The sequence below is a fragment of the Myotis yumanensis genome, unplaced genomic scaffold (genome assembly GCF_028538775.1).
Source record: "Myotis yumanensis isolate MYYU_CA2020_CCGP unplaced genomic scaffold, mMyoYum1.0.hap1 SCAF_15, whole genome shotgun sequence".
Taxonomy (NCBI): Eukaryota; Metazoa; Chordata; class Mammalia; order Chiroptera; family Vespertilionidae; genus Myotis; species Myotis yumanensis.
Genome location: NW_027223766.1, coordinates 1,458,537 through 1,474,848, shown reverse-complemented (window position 1 = coordinate 1,474,848; position 16,312 = coordinate 1,458,537).

Here is a 16,312-nt window from a genome sequence, read left to right as displayed (position 1 = left end):
ACCATTGATCGGGTGCCTCCTGCACACCCCACACTGGGGACGGAGCCCGCAACCCAGGCATGTGCCCTGACCAGGAATCAAACCGTGACCTGCTGGTTCATAGGTCGACACTCAACCATTGAGCCACGCCGGCTGGGCCAGATTATGTTTTTAAATGTTATTTATTGAATTCTTCTTTTAAAACTTGTTTCACAGGTAAAACAATACAAAGTATATAAAGAAAAATATTGATCTTTCAACATATGTTTCTACCTCCATTTCTGACCTCAGCCAACAACCTGGGCGTGGACAGGTGCTGGTCCTTGCCTCCTCCCGGAGCAACCTCCTCACCCATCCTCCTTAACTGCTGCGTAATACCACCAGGGCACCTATTTTCTTTTCCCTTTTTTTAATGTGTTTCATAGATTTTTAGAGAGAGCGGAAGGGAGAGAGAGAGAAATAGCAACATTGATGAGAGAGAACCATCGATTGGCTGCCTCCTGCACGCCCTCTACTGGGGATCGAGCCTACAACCCTGGCATGTGCCCTGACCTCTTGGTTCCTGGGTTGATGCTCAACCACTGAGCCACACTGGCTGGTCGGCTTTTTTATTTTTTTTTTAAGATATAGTGTGAGTTCTTTTTTGGTTAATTGGGTTATGTCACTAAGTGAAAATGTACAAGGAATAATGCCCTTTTCTGAAAATGTTTATCAGCAATGTCAGCAAACAGTGTGAAACAGGACAAATTCGAAAGCACCACACCCACAGTGTGAAAAAATGAGGAAAAGCAGAAATGACTGATGGCGTTGAGGCAACAAAGTATTTTATTAAAATTATAAGAATGTGTATTTCCATCTCCATGTTGGAGCTTGACATTCACCGGTGGTGCCTCGAGAAAATGGAAATTAATGTGAGAGACGGTAGCAGTGTGTGAGTTGCCTGTTATTACGCCGATCATTTTTAAAGTGTGAGGATAAAGATTCAATTTGAGAAATAAATTGAGAAAAAAAAGCGTCTTTTCTTTTGAAGGTTTTCCCCTTTCTGTATACATATTCCAGAATTTTAATTATTTTAAATCTTGATGGTTTCCAGTTGGCCTTTATATTGGTTTGATGATGTGGTGATCTGATTGGTAAAGTGAACTTTGCCCTGTGTCTTCCATTCTGCCTAGATCTAAACACTCGGCCTTCCAGCCACTCTGTGTGCGTGTGGCCATGCGCAGCAGCCACTGTCTCCCATGATTTAACATGAGGGAGCATGTAGCCATGCACAGATCACCACGCATGGTGAGTAAGAAGATGGAGACGAGGATCCAGGGGGCCTGCAGTCAGCCTCGTAGACCTGCTGCCACCCCTGTGGCCAGGTTTCATTGTAGCCCGTGTGCAGCGTGATGATTAGGGAAAGGGTGACGGGTGTGCAGTAGGTGTGTTTAGGGAAAGGGTGACACACATGCCGAGTATAACAGGTCAGATGAGAAGCAGGCCTAGCATGGAGAAGGTGCATTTGAATGTCTTTTTAGTGGTAGCTCCATGGGATGAGCTGGACACAGATGAGGGCAAGACCCTGCAGGTGCAGCAGCAGCTGGGCTGCCCGTGGCCTGCGGACCTGGCACTCTGTGACGTCGGGGGCACTCGGTGACGTTGAGGGCTGCTGAGGCCTGCGGATCTGGCACTCTATGACGTCGGGGGCACTCGGTGACGTTGAGGGCTGCTGAGGCCTGCGGATCTGGCACTCTGTGACGTCGGGGGCACTCGGTGACGTTGAGGGCTGCTGAGGCCTGCGGATCTGGCGCTCGCTGGCCTTGGGGCCTGTGGTCTGGAAGTTCTTCAGTTCTTCCTCCACCTTCTAGTTAAGTCACAGAGATGTCACAGTGTCACCTTTAACCCCCTTGTTGACAGAGAACAGGCTTCAGGCTCAGACCTTCAGCCACAACATAGCGATGACCTTTTCATTTTTTAAAATTGTACTTTGTTTGAAAACAACCTTCTACATATGACACTGGTAGCAGTTTTCTGTGTGTAACATGTAAAGGTTCACGTACAATATTGACGACAAGGGAGCCTGAGTGCCGAGGCCCGTGGTGGTCCTGGGCGGGGCCCCTCGGCAGGAGGACGCCGGGTTAGGGTGCAGTCGCTCCGGGAGGGTCCTCAGTCCGGAACTCTCTGTGTTCCCCGGAGGAGGCTGGGGACAGCACTGCGCACGGGGCACCGCGCGCACCTGGGCGGCACTAGTGGAGCTGGACGTGCAGACCCATGGCCACACGAGACAGTTTCTCTTAGGGGCCACTTCTGTTTCCTGCAGGCTGGGAACTGAGATCTGATTAGAACATTTCACATTTTGCATCCAACTTGAGTTCCGAGAACAATGTTGTCACACTTTGTATTTTAGAAAGATCATGTAACATGAGAGCGCGCTCACTAGGCCGGGAGCCACAGCTCAGCTCTCCACAGAGGAAGACGGGGAAAGGGGGTGGGGGTGCCTCGCAAGGGAGCAGTGCAAGGCCAGGAGCAGAGGCTGAGCTGAGGCCATGAGGGACACGAGGGAGCCGGCCTCCTGGAAGGCCAGGCCGCTGCTCTCTGTCTCCCGCCCCACGACCGTCGGGAGAGCAGGAGCAGGGAGTGTTTGCGTTTAGCCATCTCACAAGCATCTCCGTCGAAGCAGAACGTTTCTCCTCTAAAACCGCACGCACCTCCCGCGTCTCCAGGGACCATTTTCCTCTTGGACCTCTAGGTTCCTGTAAAACCAAAACCTTCGCTTCGCCCGCCCCTCCCTCCCTGTCCTCTTCCTGGAAAATGGTTCTCATGCCGCATCCTCGTTGCTGATTTCCTTCTTCATCACTTACAGTCTGATGCCATAGGGGTACCTAGTCCCTGGTGGACAGGAGCAATCGTGCCTGGATGTGCCTCAGAGTCCTCCACAGGGGGCTGTGCGGCAGGACATTCCTCTCAGACTCTCGCTGATGGCGGGAGCTGCCACACACAGCCCTCACCCAGCTGTGCCCCCTCCCCCGAGGGCTGTGTCCCCCCCTCCCCCTGATGGCTGTGTCCCTCTCCCCCCATAGCTGTGTCCCCCTCCCCCTCCCTCCAAGGGCTGTGTCCCTCTGAAGAATGGGCCCTTCCCTGGTAAGCTGTCGCCAACACAGTGGTCCGTCCATATCGCTAACACACCGAGAGCCACGCACCAGCAGTCAGTGTCACTGTTGACTTGACATTTAACTGTCAGCCAAAAACCTCCTATCATTATGTTTTTGCCTTTCTCCTCTTTTTTACACTTAGAACTAGAGGCCCAGCGCACAATTACATCGAGCGCATGTAGGGTCCCCTAGGCCTAACCTGCCATCAGGTCCATGTCTGCTGCCCCGAGACGCCTCGCAAACTCCGCGGACGCTGCCGGCATCCCGCGATGCTCCAGAAGTCCCACCCGCGTGGCCGCTGCACACCCACAGTGCACCTCCTGTGAGTCTGGTAGTTGGTCGCCTTTTATGTTAGAGATTGAGCTGGGTTTTCAGGTCCACAGATAACACTTTGCCTTTATCCCCCTTAAACTAACTTTCCTAACTTGATCCCTAGACCCAGTCACTCAATATAGTTTGATTTCTAGGTCTGGAATCTCCCAGCTGGTCACACACAGAGCTGACAGCGTTGCCTTTTAAAATTAGGATGTTGGATGGGCCAAGGACAAAGTCTGCGGGTGCCACAGGCTTCCTCCCAACTCAGCAAAGCTCAGTGGTCACCACTGTTTAGGCACAACCGTCCGTCACTAATGATTGTGACTGAGGCGGTTAAAGTGCGGACATATTATTATTCATCATTAAAGAATGTGGGAGCTATAAGTATAACCAAAACAATCTCTATTTCCAGGCCAGTTTTGAAAGCATTGGCTTGTTTGTGTGTGTGTGTGTGTGTGTGTGTTGTTTTGTTTTCATTTAAAATGTATATTTTGATGTCAGCACATTATTTTGGCAATGAGGGTATTAAATATTAAAGGGCCCTTCTCTCACATAGAAACAGAAGCACTGCTCAAGCTCTGCCTGTGACACCCTTGTAGAAAGAACCCCCAAATTCAACATTGGAAAACAAACAAATCTTGGAAAATTAAAGATTAAACAGAAAACAACCCTAAAACCTTAAGTAATATTTTAGAGAGATTTGCGTGTGTGTATCTTTAAAACTAGAAGTTACTATGCAATAAACACACCTGTGAATCTGGAAAAGTTCTGAACTATGACCCTCAGGGTAACAACCCCAAAACTTCATTCTTGACAGCTGTGCCACTTCCCCTTGGACGCCCAAAGCCACCTGCCTCCATCGGCTTGATTCCTCCGGAGGACGTTCAGAGGCCTGAGCTGGGACCTCCAGGCCTTTCCGCTGGGTCTCAAAGTCCCCGCTAGTGACAGTGCCCCCCACACCACCCTGACCAGTGCCCCCCACACCACCCTGACCAGTGCCCCCCACACCGCCCTGACCAGTGCCCCCGATGCCGCCCTGACCAGTGCCCCCCCACACTGCCCTGACCAGTGCCCCCCCACACCGCACTGACCAGTGCCCCCGACGCCGCCCTGACCAGTGCCCCCCCACACTGCCCTGACCAGTGCCCCCCACACCACCCTGACCAGTGCCCCCCACGCCGCCCTGACCAGTGCCCCCCCACACTGCCCCAAGGCTGTGCTGTGGCTGAGGGCTGAGCTCACTAAGAAAGGCTGGGCTGGCAGGATGGCCACACCCTCTCTCCCACCTCTGCCCTCAGTAGATGGTGCACAGTTTAAAGGGACAAGAAAACAAAGCTGGGAAATGAACCGTCTGCAGTTTGGGGGACAGAGCCATGCAAGCATAGGAGAGGGAGCTCCCCCAGCCTCCCGAGCAGGTTAAAGGACTCAGAATTCTCCATCTTTCACTCCCAGGAGCGCTAACAGATTCCGAATCTTAGGCTCCTGTGGGCAAGAAGCTGACCAGCCCTGGAGGGAGGCGGGTACTGGGGGTGGCCCACTTGTCCAAGCTCCACGGGACAGGGCTGGGCTGGGGAGATGTTTTCGTGCTGATTTCTTTTACAATCAGAAGGAAAATGTGACTGTACCAGCAACAAATACAGCTAGTGCGCAACTAGTCTTTCTAGGAATGTAGCCGTAAAACATTCTATTTTCTATTTTGCTTGGCGAGCGGGAGCCTACACAAGTCCCAGTCATAGGGAAGCTCTCCTGGGTGGTAGGGACTGAGCCAGCCTGTGCGGCCTCCCAGATGCCACGGGTGGGCAGGTGTGGATGGCCTTTGGGAAGGACGGAGCCTACAGCACAGCTGCGGCAGAAAGCGGCCAGTCAGACGGCAGGCTAAGGGCAGGCTCAGGAGCAGAGAAGAGAGCTCTCCCCGCCTACCTGCCAGCTGGACTCAGAGAAAACACTGGTTCAGACTTCCCACCAACCCCTTCAGGCCAGGCTGAGCCAAATTTAATTAGACACAGAGATGTATCTCCTTCCTGATGCTGTAAGCAAAACACTCCTGTTACCAGGACCAGACGAGTTTAGGAGTAACACAATTCCTGGGGAGCACGTATGCTCTGCTGAAGGCCCTTGGTGACTGCCCTGCCCTGGGAGCACCTCCCTCCAGGTCACAGCCCCTCCTGGGAGTACCTCCCTCCAGGTCACAGCCCCTCCCATGAGCACCTCCCTCCAGGTCACAGCCCCTCCCATGAGCACCTCCCTCCAGCTCACAGCCCCTCCCATGAGCACCTCCCTCAAGCTCACAGCTCCTCCAGGGAGCACCTCCCTCCAGGTCACAGCCCCTCCTGGGAGTACCTCCCTCCAGGTCACAGCCCCTCCCATGAGCACCTCTCTCCGGCTCACAGCCCCTCCTGGGGGCACCTTCCTCCAGCTCACAGCCCCGCCCGGGAGCACCTCCCTCCAGCTCACAGCTCCTCCAGGGAGCACCTCCCTCCAGCTCACAGCTCCTCCAGGGAGCACCTCCCTCCAGCTCACAGCTCCTCCAGGGAGCACCTCCCTCCAGCTCACAGCCCCTCCCGGGAGCACCTCCCTCCAGCTCACAGCTCCTCCAGGGAGCACCTCCCTCCAGCTCACAGCTCCTCCAGGGAGCACCTCCCTCCAGGTCACAGCCCTCCCATGAGCACCTTCCTCCAGGTCACAGTCCCTCCCGGGAGCACCTCCCTCCAGGTCACAGCCCCTCCCATGAGCACCTCTCTCCAGCTCACAGCTCCTCCAGGGAGCACCTCCCTCCAGCTCACAGCCCCTCCCGGGAGCACCTCCCTCCACTCACAGCTCCTCCAGGGAGCACCTCCCTCCAGCTCACAGCTCCTCCAGGGAGCACCTCCCTCCAGCTCATAGCTCCTCCAGGGCCACCTCCCTCCAGCTCACAGCCCCTCCTGGGAGCACCTCCCTCCAGCTCACAGCCCCTCCTGGGAGCACCTCCCTCCAGCTCACAGCTCCTCCAGGGAGCACCTCCCTCCAGCTCACAGCTCCTCCAGGGAGCACCTCCCTCCAGGTCACAGCCCTCCCATGAGCACCTTCCTCCAGGTCACAGCCCCTCCCATGAGCACCTCTCTCCGGCTCACAGCCCCTCCTGGGGGCACCTTCCTCCAGCTCACTGCCCCGCCCGGGAGCACCTCCCTCCAGCTCACAGCTCCTCCAGGGAGCACCTCCCTCCAGCTCACAGCTCCTCCAGGCAGCACCTCCCTCCAGCTCACAGCTCCTCCAGGGAGCACCTCCCTCGAGGTCACAGCCCCTCCCATGAGCACCTTCCTCCAGGTCACAGCCCCTCCCGGGAGCACCTCCCTCCAGCTCACAGCCCCTCCTGGGAGCACCTCCCTCCAGGTCACAGCCCCTCCCGTGAGCACCTCCCTCCAGGTCACAGCCCCTCCCATGAGCACCTTCCTCCAGGTCACAGCCCCTCCAGGGAGCACCTCCCTCCATCTCACAGCTCCTCCAGGGAGCACTTCCCTCCAGCTCACAGCCCCTCCCGGGAGCACCTCACTCCAGCTCACAGCTCCTCCAGGGAGCACTTCCTTCCAGCTCACAGCCCCTCCCGGGAGCACCTCCCTCCAGCTCACAGCCCCTCCTGGGAGCACCTCCCTCTAGGTCACAGCCCCTCCCGTGAGCACCTCCCTCCAGCTCACAGCCCCTCCAGGGAGCACCTCCCTCCAGCTCACAGCCCCTCCCATGAGCACCTCCCTCCAGCTCACAGCTCCTCCAGGGAGCACCTCCCTCCAGGTCACAGCCCCTCCCGTGAGCACCTCCCTCCAGGTCACAGCCCCTCCTGGGAGCATCTCCCTCCAGGTCACAGACCCTCCCGGGAGCACCTCCCTCCAGGTCACAGCCCCTCCCGTGAGCACCTCCCTCCAGGTCACAGCCCCTCCTGGGAGCACCTCCCTCCAGCTCACAGCTCCTCCCATGAGCACCTCCCTCCAGCTCGCAGCCACTCCCATGAGCACCTCCCTCCAGCTCACAGCCCCTCCTGGGAGCACCTCCCTCCAGCTCACTGCTCCTCCCATGAGCACTTCCCTCCAGCTCAGCTCCTCCTGGGAGCACCTCCCTCTGTGGAGCTGCACTTGGAGCAAAGCCAGCTGTGTGTTCAGAACCTGCAGTAGAGGCCAACGGGTCCAGGACCCAAAACACTACCCATTGAGCATGTTCACCTGAAGGCCTTTGAGAAACAGAGAAGCAGGACAGCACCCCCATCACCTTCTTCCCACAAACAGGTCACAGAACCCATGTGGCAGGTGCTCTGCCTGCACCAGGAGGGCACCTGGAGCCGAGACATCTGTACCCACAAACCCTCATCTTCCCGGTTACTCCACTACTCCCCCCCTCCCCACACCCCGTCATGCCAATGGCTCCTCTTCTGGAAACTTCCTTGTCCCTGGTTCTGCTGTGGAGGCTCCATGGAACCGTCAAGGAAAGGGGTTTGCTCTTCTCCTCATCTGCCTCTGTCAGGGGGATGTTCAGCCTCAGCGGGGCTCAGGGTCGGGAAGACCTGTCCTGCCTGTGAGGCGCCGAGTCCCGCGTCCTAAGAGAGTGTCAGGCACTTCATTCCTAGATTAGCCTCCGGCTGACGCTTGCCATTTCATAAGCACCGACCACCCACAGAACGTGTGTAGGTCACATCCCCTTTCTCCATTCCTGGTCATATTATCATTCTCACCACAGTCACTGAGGAAGGACAGTGACAGTTAAGTGATGAAACCCACCCTGTAACTGCCTCGGACGAAAGCAGATGTGACGTGTCAGACAGCTGTGCCAGTTCTTCTGGTAAACTTGCTCCTTAAAGAGCCCGTTCTGGAGGTTATTTTAGGCTGCATAGTGCTTCCACCAGAGAGAAAGGGAAATTGATCAGCACATAGACAATTGCCCTCAAGATGCTGTGGGACCATGAAGGACAACTAAACTTTAAAAAAATCAATGAACTAGATATTTTAATTGTGGCAGGTGCTCTGCCTGCACCGGGAGGGCACCTGGAGCCGAGACATCTGTACCCTAAAACCCTCATGGTAGGCAACCCCTCTCAGCCAATAGTGACATTGCTGTATTAAGAACTTAACAATTAAAGTTTTCTTTAAACCTGAAGGATATTTACTACTGCTATCGGAACTATAATTAAAAATAAAATCTCTCCCAAACCCAAAGCTTCTCTCCTCAAAGGCAGCAGAGAAAAGCTGAGTCACTGCATAAGCGTTAAGCCACATGGTGTGCACCAAGGCAGTTCTCAGTCGGAAATGTGCCCAGGAAGCCTGCAGACACCCCGCTCTCCAGGCAAACAGCCGCCGATCCGCTCATCCGAGGCCTGGACGGCACTGTTTGTCACCCAGTCCCTCCTAGACTCACCCGGCCACTGGAGTGACCATCTGTGTGAGCCAATTCACTTTATCCAAAGGAAAATAAAATCGTGTCTTCAGGAGCCAGGCAGCTCCCACCGGGCTGGGCCAGACCCTCTGCAGACATGGAGACGGGCTGTCTTCCTCAGTGACTGCGTTTCCGAGGGGCCCCAGGCCCCTGAGAAAGACCCAGCTGGGTTGCAGGCTGAGCAAGGGAAATACTTGTGTGCATCCCAATAAGTGGGGCAGCACTTAACATCAACACTTCCCAACGTCGGGGCTCTGAGTGGAAATGAGGGAGTGAAACATCCTCACTGGAGAGAAGGAGGCCGCCAGTTTTGTTTGCATCTGTCCTTACACTGACTACACCAAACTGGGCATTTTGAAACCCTGGAAATTGGGCTGCTGGTTCCACGATGTACACACAACTTTTCCTTCATATAATGTCATCAGAAATTACCTTCTCATGCTGAGTAAAACAATGCTCTCCCAAGCAAACAACGAAAAGGAAGATCCTTGCAAATTCTACAAAGAGCTACAAATGGCATGAACAGGTCTCACAAGAGAATCTGTGTGTAAAATGGAGAATTAATTTGCCTGGGCTGGTAGGCAACCCCTCTCAGCTGTGACCCTGAGCACTGAGTTCAGTGTGAAGGAGAACGGGGGAGGGGCACAGGAGCCCTTCCCAGGCTCATGGAGCATGATGGCTGAGGCCAGAGAGAGGGATGGGAGGAGAGTGAAGAGATGAATGAAGTCTAGAACCAGAGTGAATTCTAGAAAGAAGTTTAATCTTATTCTAAACATGAAGGGAAATAGCCAAAGAGTTCTAAGGAGTAACTTATGCCACTGATGGTGGTTGTGTGGGAGGCAGGGAGCCAGAAGGGGGCTCCACTGGAGGCCAGACAGCATGGGTGGTTTAGACAGACACCAGAGCAGATTCCATATGCACTGCAGGCTTAGAGCCAGCACAGTGTGGTCACGGGAGGACTAAGAACTACTTCTAGGTTTGGGCCTGACTAATTTAGTGGATGGAAAAGAGAGTAAATTTTGGTTTGGTTTGGTTTGGTTTGATTTGGGTTGGTTTGAGATGGGTTGGTTTGGGTTGTTGAGGTGTTTGGTTTGGTTTGGGTTGGATTGGATTGGTTGTTTTGGGTTGGTTGTTTTGGGTTAGTTTGGGTTGGGTTGGTTGTTTTGGGTTAGTTTGGGTTGGGTTGGTTGTTTAGGGTTAGTTTGGGTTGGGTTGGTTGGTTTGGGTTGGGTTGGGATGGGTTGGGTTGGTTGAGGATGGGTTGGGTTGGTTTGGGTTAGTTTGGGTTGGGTTGGTTGTTTTAGGTTGGTTTGGTTTGGGTTGGTTGATGTGGGTTGGGTTGGGATGGGTTGGGTGGGTTTGGGTTAGTTTGGGTTGAGTTGGTTTGGTTTGGGTTGTTTGGTTTGGGTTGGGTTTGGATGGGTTGGGTTGGTTTGTGATGGGTTGGTTTGGGTTGGTTGGGTTGCGTAGGGTTGGGTTGGGTTGATGCTGGGTTTCGGGGTGGAACAGAGACCTGTTCTAAATATAGCACATTGGAGAAGTCTGTGGACCCCAGTTGGAGACATCAGACAGGAAGTTCCTGGAGATCCCGCAAGAGTACCAGCCAGAGACAGACAAGGGTCGTGAGCGGAATGATTTCTGAACCTGTCAACAGCGATGCAGCCGTGAGCACCTTCAAGTTCTTGCCGTTGCCCTGTCCAGTGCTTTTGCAAGGACCTCGAGCTCTGAGCATGTGCTGTCACTATCCCACGCAGACACTAGGAAACAGTGAGGAGTCACGGGGATAGGACCTTCCTAGGGGACCAGGTACCAGTTGAGTCTCTGCTGAGTCGTCAGCAATGCTGCAACCACCGGACCTCCCTAGCCAGCTCTCAAACCCTTTCTACTACTGAACAGATGATTCCTCCTTCATTGCCGAGCCCCTAACAGCACACATGGCTGCTGTGATGAAGCCCAGCTCTGCATTTTTTACACTAAACGAAACGTGGTCCAAGCCAAGGGGGACCAACGTGAGCGCATCTCACAGATGCGGCGGTCCTGGCTGGCCTGAGAGCTGGCCATCTTATCAGGCCTGTGTACCAGGCTCTGTGTCAGGACCGCCAGCCTGGAAAGAGCCAGCACCTGGCCATGCTCTCAGTCGCTCTCTTCCAGTCGTAAAGGAAACATACGCCCACAGTAAAAATGATAAACGGATGTAGAGATGTGCGTGCAGAGTGGCAGAGACAGACCAAGGATTCATTAAACAAAAGCTGAGCCCGCATGCCAGGCACCACTCAGGGACCGGGCGCAGGCGCCCTGCAGGCCAGGGGGGTCGCCCAGGCGCGCTGGTGTGATGTGGCCCATGGCGCTCCTTCTCCAGCTCTTCTCCCTCAGAGACACCACAGCCTGTGAATCTCCAATGTGGGCTCCTTTCCCGGTCCAGGGTCTGCAGGCATTATTCCTATTCCAGTCTGGCCTGGCCTTCCTGCCTTCGAGCTCTGCACCCTTTCTCTGGCCGCCCCATCCCCTCTGGGTTTGGACACGTAGACATCAGTGGCTCCCCTCTGACCTGCATGCTCGCCTGCCCACCATGGTTCCAGGGAAGCCCACAGTCCAGCTGCCTCCCATGCCTCACTGCCACGCCCACAGCCTGCTTCCCTCCCCACATCATGTCCCAGGAATTGGAGACCTGTCATTCTACCTCCAAAGGAGTATTTTCAAGTGACAATGTTCTCCATCCCCACTGCACTCCCGGCTGCCAGGCAAGCATCTCTGTCTGGCAACCATGTCAGCTTAAACATCTCTGGTATTTAAAAGGCAAGCCCATCCAGTCACCCTCTCACCTCACACACTCCATTATACTTAGAAAAACAGCCCACAGGGTCTGCGTCTGATCCCTCCAACCCCATGACCAGGTAACCATGGGGGAGGGGGCAGCTGTGTGGCTGGGACCAGGGGCTTGGGGTGCAGACAAGTGGCTGAAGGAAGGACAAGAACAGACTTGTGCACATACAGCTGCGGACGGGGATGGGGCCGAGAGAGGCTACAAGACAAGCCCCAAGGTCTTAGCTTTAGAATGTCACTGAGTGATAGTCGCATTTTCGGAGACAGAAGAGGCTGGACGCAACCAGCTTGGGGTGCATTAAGGTGGGGATTGCTATGAGAAGTCCTGCAAGTCTGTGACCAGAGAACTAAGTAACCTTGAGAGCCATCTCTGTCTGGAGGGCGTGAACTTCACCAAAAGTCATGAAGGCAGGGAGGTCCCAGAAGCAGGAGCGGAGGAGGTGGGGTAAACACACCCCACGGAACCAATCAAGTAGCAGAGTAGCCCGGCACGGCGCCAAAAGTGACAGACAGACCTGATGATCACTCTCTTCCCGCAGCATACACCGTCCAGCAGAATACTCCCTCCCACAGCAAACTCCCTCCCTCAGCAAACTCCCTCCCACAGCAAACTCCCTCCCGCTGCAAACTCCCTCCCACAGAATACTCCCTCCCACAGCAAACTCCCTCCCACAGAATACTCCCTCCCGCAGAATACTCCCTCCCGCAGAATACTCCCTCCCACAGAATACTCCCTCCCACAGAATACTCCCTCCCACAGAATACTCCCCCCCCCCAGAATACTCCCTCCCGCAGAATACTCCCTCCCGCTGCAAACTCCCTCCCGCAGAATACTCCCTCCCGCTGCAAACTCCCTCCCACAGAATACTCCCTCCCGCTGCAAACTCCCTCCCACAGAATACTCCCTCCCACAGCAAACTCCCTCCCTCAGCAAACTCCCTCCCACAGAATACTCCCTCCCACAGCAAACTCCCTCCCACAGAATACTCCCTCACACAGAATACTCCCTCCCACAGCAAACTCCTTCCCACAGCAAACTCCCTCCCACAGAATACTCCCTCCCACAGAATACTCCCTCCCGCAGAATACTCCCCCCCCCTAGAATACTCCCTCCCGCAGAATACTCCCTCCCGCAGAATACTCCCTCCCACAGAATACTCCCCCCCCAGAATACTCCCTCCCGCAGAATACTCCCTCCCACAGAATACTCTCTCCCACAGAATACTCCCTCCCACAGAATACTCCCTCCCACAGAATACTCTCTCCCACAGAATACTCCCTCCCGCAGAATACTCCCTCCCACAGCAAACTCCCTCCCACAGAATACTCCCTCCCACAGCAACTGCCTCCCACAGAATACTCCCTCCCACAGCAAACTCCCTCCCCCAGCAAACTCCCTCCCACAGAATACTCCCTCCCACAGCAAATCCCTCCCACAGAATACTCCCTCCCACATTATACTCTCTCCCACAGAATACTCCCTCCCGCAGAATACTCCCTCCCGCAGAATACTCCCTCCCACAGAATACTCCCTCCCACAGAATACTCCCTCCCACAGAATACTCCCCCCCCAGAATACTCCCTCCCGCAGAATACTCCCTCCCGCTGCAAACTCCCTCCCGCAGAATACTCCCTCCCGCTGCAAACTCCCTCCCACAGAATACTCCCTCCCGCTGCAAACTCCCTCCCACAGAATACTCCCTCCCACAGCAAACTCCCTCCCACAGAATACTCCCTCCCGCAGAATACTCCCTCCCGCAGAATACTCCCTCCCACAGAATACTCCCTCCCACAGAATACTCCCTCCCACAGAATACTCCCCCCCCCCAGAATACTCCCTCCCGCAGAATACTCCCTCCCGCTGCAAACTCCCTCCCGCAGAATACTCCCTCCCGCTGCAAACTCCCTCCCACAGAATACTCCCTCCCGCTGCAAACTCCCTCCCACAGAATACTCCCTCCCACAGCAAACTCCCTCCCTCAGCAAACTCCCTCCCACAGAATACTCCCTCCCACAGCAAACTCCCTCCCACAGAATACTCCCTCACACAGAATACTCCCTCCCACAGCAAACTCCTTCCCACAGCAAACTCCCTCCCACAGAATACTCCCTCCCACAGAATACTCCCTCCCGCAGAATACTCCCCCCCCCTAGAATACTCCCTCCCGCAGAATACTCCCTCCCGCAGAATACTCCCTCCCACAGAATACTCCCTCCCACAGAATACTCCCCCCCCAGAATACTCCCTCCCGCAGAATACTCCCTCCCACAGAATACTCTCTCCCACAGAATACTCCCTCCCACAGAATACTCCCTCCCACAGAATACTCTCTCCCACAGAATACTCCCTCCCGCAGAATACTCCCTCCCACAGCAAACTCCCTCCCACAGAATACTCCCTCCCACAGCAACTGCCTCCCACAGAATACTCCCTCCCACAGCAAACTCCCTCCCCCAGCAAACTCCCTCCCACAGAATACTCCCTCCCACAGCAACTCCCTCCCACAGAATACTCCCTCCCACATTATACTCTCTCCCACAGAATACTCCCTCCCGCAGAATACTCCCTCCCGCAGAATACTCCCTCCCGCAGAATACTCCCTCCCACAGCAACTGCCTCCCACAGAATACTCCCTCCCACAGCAAACTCCCTCCCACAGCAAACTCTCTCCCACAGAATACTCCCTCCCACAGAATACTCCCTCCCGCAGAATACTCCCTCCCACAACAAACTGCCTCCCACAGCTAACTCCCTCCCACAGCAAACTCCCTCCCACAGAATACTCCCTCCCACAGCAAACTCCCTTGCACAGCAACTGCCTCCCACAGAATACTCCCTCCCACAGCTAACTCCTTCCCACAAAATACTCCCTCCCACAGAATACTCCCTCCCACAGAATACTCCCTCCCACAGAATACTCCTTCCCACAGAATACTCCCTCCCACAGAATACTCCCTCCCACAGAATACTCTCTCCCACAGAATACTCCCTCCCGCAGAATACTCCCTCCCACAGCAAACTCCCTCCCACAGAATACTCCCTCCCACAGCAACTGCCTCCCACAGAATACTCCCTCCCACAGCAAACTCCCTCCCCCAGCAAACTCCCTCCCACAGAATACTCCCTCCCACAGCAACTCCCTCCCACAGAATACTCCCTCCCACAGAATACTCTCTCCCACAGAATACTCCCTCCCACAGAATACTCCCTCCCGCAGAATACTCCCTCCCGCAGAATACTCCCTCCCACAGAATACTCTCTCCCACAGAATACTCCCTCCCACAGAATACTCCCCCCCCAGAATACTCCCTCCCGCAGAATACTCCCTCCCGCAGAATACTCCCTCCCGCAGAATACTCCCTCCCACAGAATACTCCCTCCCACAGAATACTCCCCCCCCAGAATACTCCCTCCCGCAGAATACTCCCTCCCGCAGAATACTCCCTCCCGCAGAATACTCCCTCCCACAGAATACTCCCTCCCACAGAATACTCCCCCCCCAGAATACTCCCTCCCGCAGAATACTCCCTCCCGCAGAATACTCCCTCCTGCAGAATACTCCCTCCCACAGAATACTCTCTCCCACAGAATACTCCCTCCCACAGAATACTCCCTCCCACAGAATACTCTCTCCCACAGAATACTCCCTCCCGCAGAATACTCCCTCCCACAGCAAACTCCCTCCCACAGAATACTCCCTCCCACAGCAACTGCCTCCCACAGAATACTCCCTCCCACAGCAAACTCCCTCCCCCAGCAAACTCCCTCCCACAGAATACTCCCTCCCACAGCAACTCCCTCCCACAGAATACTCCCTCCCACAGAATACTCTCTCCCACAGAATACTCCCTCCCACAGAATACTCCCTCCCACAGCAAAATCCCTCCCACAGAATACTCTCTCCCACAGAATACTCCCTCCCGCAGAATACTCCCTCCCACAGCAAAATCCCTCCCACAGAATACTCCCTCCCACAGAATACTCCCTCCCACAGCAACTGCCTCCCACAGAATACTCCCTCCCACAGCAAACTCCCTCCCACAGCAAACTCTCTCCCACAGAATACTCCCTCCCACAGAATACTCCCTCCCGCAGAATACTCCCTCCCACAACAAACTGCCTCCCACAGCTAACTCCCTCCCACAGCAAACTCCCTCCCACAGAATACTCCCTCCCACAGCAAACTCCCTTCCACAGCAACTGCCTCCCACAGAATACTCCCTCCCACAGAATACTCCCTCCCACAGAATACTCCTTCCCACAGAATACTCCCTCCCACAGCAAACTGCCTCCCACAGAATACTCCCTCCCACAGCAACTGCCTCCCACAGAATACTCCCTCCCACAGCAAACTGCCTCCCACAGAATACTCCCTCCCACAGCAAACTCTCTCCCACAGAATACTCCCTCCCACAGAATACTCCCTCCCGCTGCAAACTCCCTCCCACAGAATACTCCCTCCCACAGAATACTCCTTCCCACAGAATACTCCCTCCCACAGAATACTCCCTCCCGCTGCAAACTCCCTCCCACAGAATACTCCCTCCCACAGCAAACTCCCTCCCACAGAATACTCCCTCCCGCAGAATACTCCCTCCCGCAGAATACTCCCTCCCACAGAATACTCCCTCCCACAGAATACTCCCCCCCCCCAGAATACTCCCTC